The 5,194-nt window shown below is 43.7% G+C and overlaps 1 non-coding gene across 1 annotated transcript; it reads left to right on the top strand.

Moving 5' to 3' along the window:
• Positions 1-1,801: 1,801 nt before the first annotated feature.
• LOC115032094 lies at positions 1,802-1,917 on the top strand. Its single transcript, XR_003837721.1, has one exon. It is a non-coding gene; the product is annotated as a U5 spliceosomal RNA (small nuclear RNA).
• Positions 1,918-5,194: the final 3,277 nt, after the last annotated feature.

Below are 5,194 nucleotides of genomic sequence, written 5' to 3'. Positions count from 1 at the left end.
GGTGGGTAGGGAAGTGGGGGGCGCTATGGGGGACTTTTGGGATAGCATTGGAAATGTAATTGAGGAAAATATGTAATAAAAATATTAAAAATAAAAAAAAATGGCCATTCTAAAAAAAAAAAAATTTATTGTTAGCCGCTGTGGTAGCACATGCCACAGATTCTTGCACTTGGGAGGCAAAGGCAATGGATCTCTATGAGTTCCAGGCTAGCCAGACCTATGAGAGTTCCGGGATCATCAGTCAGGGCTACACAAAGAGACTGTGTCTCAATTTTCTTTTTAATTAAATTAAAAACAATATGCACACACATATATTTATTATTTCAAATTATATGTATGTATGTGTTTATGATTGTAGATGGCCAGTGAGGCTGGAAGCACCCAATCTCTCCAGGGCTGGAGTTATAGGCAGTTGTTAGTCGACTACATGACACAGCTCATAATAGCCTGAAACTTCAGTTCTGAGGCTTCTGACCCCTTCTTCTGGCCTCCCAAAGCACTTGCACAGATATGTTACATAGGCCCACACAAAGACATACAGACACATATCTTAAAATAAATAAATGTAATTAAAAATAAATTCTAGGCCGGGTGTGGTGGTGCACACCTTTAATTCCAGCACTTGGGAGGCAGAGGCAGTTGGATTTCTGAGTTCGAGGCCAGCCTGATCTACAGAGTGAGTTCCAGGACAGCCAGGGCTATACAGAGAAACCCTCTCTCAAAAAACAAAACAAAAACAAAACAAAAACAAAAAATTATTTTATAAATAGGACCTTGTGGGATACACCTTTAATCCCAGCACTCGGTAAACATAGGCAGGTAGATCCCTGAGTTTGAGTCCAGCCTGTTCTACAAAGCAAGTTCCAATAGCCAGGGCCACACAGAGAAACACTGTCTTGAAAAACCACCACCATCACCAGTGCTGCTCTGAAGACCTGAGTTCAGTACTCATGTGGATCAGCTCACAGTTGACAGCTCCAGGGCATCTGACTGCGCAGAACACACACACACACACACACACACACACACACACACATACACACACGATACATATATTAACGGTGGGAAAAATTACCTCCCTTTAGCATATTGAATTGGTACAGAAATGATCAGCCACATTGATTTAGAAATGGTAAACTTCATACCCCTGAGTTCAGCTCACAGTTGACAGCTCCAGGGCATCTGACTGCGCAGAACACACACACACACACACACACACACACACACACACACACACACACACGTATGTATAGAGATAAAACTGTATAGAGATAAAACACTGCATTTAATATGCAAAATCTTATCTAGGTTGGTTTTACTACAGGAACTACTGTTCTCAGTAAGAGCAGAGAGAGTACATTGCCAACAGCTTTGAATCCCTCTGTGCTCCTGTGCCAATCCCACCCTCAGAACAGGGAGTCTGTCGGTTATGTTTTCGTCCTTTACAGTTCCTCGCCGTCTAATCCATTGGAAACCTCCTTTATTTAAAGGAAACCATGTCCAAATTCCAGTGTACAGAGGTGCAAACCTCCGCCCCGCTCCTTGTAGGAAGCCCACGGGAACTGGGCCAATCGGACGGCGCTTACTCGGCTCATTTACATACCCATAAGACACCGCAGCTAATGCAAATATTTTCGTGAAAAGATCTTCCATTAATCGAAGTTTTAAAACTAAAAATAAAATATTATTTCAAAAGATCATGAAGAAATTTCTGTAGGTAATAGCAGTTTCAATTGGTAAATCACCATCACTTATCTAGGAGGATCTGTTACTCTAGAGATGAATTAAGTAGGACAGCTGCATACTCTGGTTTCTCTTCAGATCGTATAAATCTTTCGCCTTTTACTAAAGATTTCCGTGGAGAGGAACAACTCTGAGTCTTAAACCAATTTTTTGAGGCCTTGTCTTTACAAGGCTCCACATTTTGTCTCTAAAAACAGAAACGCTTAATGAGGTTGACTTAAAACTGTCTTATCTGGTGTGTTTAACTATTTGCATTCTTCCAATTTTCAGTTCTGAATTGTAAGAAATTCTGTTATACTCATGTGCTTTTTCTGAGCACTAAGTCCTGTTTGTCTGATTCTAGGGCTTTTTTTTTTTTTTCCTTTCTCTTCCAGTTAGGGTTTCTCTGTATAACCCTGGCTGTCCTGGAACTCATTCTGTAGACCGGGCTGGCCTCGACCGGGCTGCCTCCGAAGTGCTGGGATTAAAGGAATGTGCCACCACTGCCCGGCTCTAGGGCTTTTTGTTGTTGGTTGGTTGGTTGGTTGGTTCTGTGGATGGTCCTGGCCAACTCTTAAAAGCAGAAAAGGCAGTATTTCTTAACCAACACTGATCCCCTGGATCCCACATGCTTTTAAGATGTTCCCATCCTGGGGAGGGGAGGTGCGGGGTGTAGGAACAAAACAATAAATAAAAACAAAACCTCCTCAGCCTAAGAATTAAATTGGCAGCCAGTATTGGGGCCAACCTGGCCTACTGAGAGAGTTCCAGAACAACCAAGGCTACACCCTGGTCAAACATAAAAAGTTAAAAAAAAAAAAAAAAAAAAAAAACTAATCCAAACTAACAAAAAAGAATTAAACTGGCATTAGGAAAGAATAACTGGAGGCTGGGGTGATGACTCAGTGGTTAAGAGCACTGGCTGCTCTCTCAGGGGACCCGGGTTTCCTAACACCCATGGTGACTCACAACCACCCATAACTTCAACCAAAAAACTTCTGACATCCAAAGGCATCAGGCACACAGTGACCCACATATATACATGCAGGCAAAATACGAACGCACATAAAAGGCATACATCTTTTTTTCAAAAGATTAGTGGGAGAAAAGCGTGCAGCTTTTTTCTTTTCGTTTTACATACAGAAGCACCCCACAGAAAAGCGGCCACTGAAAAAGATGATCATGGGTTGAAGGAAGAGTAGGACTGGTGGGCTGGAGCTGCGGCTGTAAAGCTACTTTCCTATGAAGAACAGAATCCATGTTAGGTAGAGATCTGCTGGTCTCCCCACCCCCTTAAGGTTTACTCCTGTGGGGCAGGTCAGGAATCTGGGCAGAGGACACCCCTAGGAAGAAGGGTCCATTTTAGAATTAGATACTTTTCTTTCCCTGAATTCACCCCTTAGTGCAGACTGTAGGAGCTGGAAGGATGTCTGGCGACATCTGTCTACCTTTCTGAGTTGTGACTATCCCTTTTGTCCTCTCTCCTCCTGTTCTTTCTGTTCCTGACCAGAGCCCGAGTTTGACTAAGCTCCTTAGCTCCCTCAAAGCTCCCCCTCCAGCCTTGTAGCTGCCTGTCTGTCCTGCTAGCTTATTGTCTCCACTCCCCTCCTCCAGGGAGCTGCAAGTTTTACAGCTTGCTCGCCTGCCCTGGCACTTTTCTTTTAAACTGCCAGAGCTTCTGTTTGTGTCCCTTCTTAAATTCTATTATTAATGAGACTGAAAATCCCAAGAGGAGACATCAAGTTCCCTGATGTCATATGGTGGCTCTGCTGGATGCCCCAAGACTTACGATGACATTTCTTTCCTGTCTTTCTTTAATCAGAGAACATGAACCCGTTCCTGCACCCCTAGAGAATATCAAAAGCACTTGCTGTCAAGACTTGTGACCTGAGTTCAATCCCTGGAACGCACACAGTAAAAGAAAAGAACTGACTCCCACAGTTGACCTCTGACTTCCACATGTACACCACGGCATGTGCACTCCACTCACAATAATATCTGGAAAAACGTTAAAGAGGACAGGGTGCCAGAGCGGTGGCTCAGCAGTTAAGAGCACTAACTGTTCTTGCAGAGGACCCAGGTTCAGCCCTGATCTGGCAGACAGTTTACAAACCCCTATGTTCCAGCAGCTCCTGGCACTGTCTTCTGAACTGACCTTGTGGGGTCTACACATGCAAGCACAGTGAGACACACATATATAGAGAGAGGGGAAGGGGAGATCAATTACAGTTTTTTTGTTTGTTTGTTTGTCTGTTTTAATTTGTTTTGAGACAGTGTTTTTCTGTGTAGCTCTGGCTGTCCTGGAACTCAGAGACCCACCTGCCTCTTCCTCTCAAGTGCCAGAATTAAAGGTATGCACCATCTTTCCATCACTACCGAGTGTGTGGAGTGTGTGTGTGTGTGTGTGTGGGGGTGTCTCAGAGTGCCATCCATGTGCAAGCTGTGTTTTGTTTTCGGTTTTTCAAAACAGTTTCTCAGACGGGCAGTGGTGGCACACGCCTTTAATCCCAGCACTTGGGAGGCAGAGGAGAAAGATTTCTGAGTTCGAGGCCAGCCTGGTACACAGAGTGAGTTCCAGGACAGCCAGAACTATACAGAGAAACCCTGTCTCGAAAAACCAAAACCAAAACAAAACAAAACAAACAAACAAACAAAAAACCCAAAGACCAAAAAACAAAACAAAACAAAAACACAGTTTCTCTGTGTAGCCTTAGCTGACCTGGAACTGGATCTGTAGACCAGGCTGGCCTCAGACTCACAGAGATCCACCTGCCTCTGCCTCCCGAGTGCTGCAATTAATGGCCTGTACCACCACACCTGGCACAAGCTGTTTGTCTCCTCACAAAGGAGGAGAAGCTAATAAGCTAAGAAGCTCAAAAGAAATCTCAGCGTCCCTTACAAGTACTCCTCAAACCTAATTCCAGAAGAGAGTGTCTCCGCTCCGTCTCCTCTTCCCGTGAGGGAAAACCCAACATTCCAGCCCCTTTCTGAAGTAAAAAACCAAGTCCCAAACATGGCTGAGTCAACACTATCCGACACTGTAACCATTAGCCATGCTAGCCATTTAAAGGTAATTAATTAAAATAACATAATAAGAAGTCCCAGAGCTGAAGTTAGAGATGATGGTTCAGTGGTTAGGAGTATTCACTGCCCTACATGAATTCTGTTCCTGGTCCCTACATGCTGGTTCAAAACTGTCTCTAACTCCAGTCCCAAGAGATCTGATGCCTTCTTCAGGCCTCTGCACACAAATAGTCAGTCATACACATAAAATAAAAATAAACAAGCTGGGCAGTGGTGGCATGACTTTAATCCCAGCTGTCCCAAGGCAGAGGAAGATAGATCTCTGAGTTCAAGGTCAGCCTGGTCTACAGAGTGAGTTCCAGGACAGCCAGGGCTACACAGAGAAACCCTGTCTCAAAACCAAAAAAAAAAAAAAAAAAAAAAAAAAAAAAAAAAAAAAAAAAAAAAA

The sequence above is a fragment of the Mus caroli genome, chromosome 9 (genome assembly GCF_900094665.2).
Source record: "Mus caroli chromosome 9, CAROLI_EIJ_v1.1, whole genome shotgun sequence".
Taxonomy (NCBI): Eukaryota; Metazoa; Chordata; class Mammalia; order Rodentia; family Muridae; genus Mus; species Mus caroli.
The sequence above is the reverse complement of the archived record's forward strand: the minus strand, read 5'-3'. Positions and strand labels throughout refer to the sequence as shown.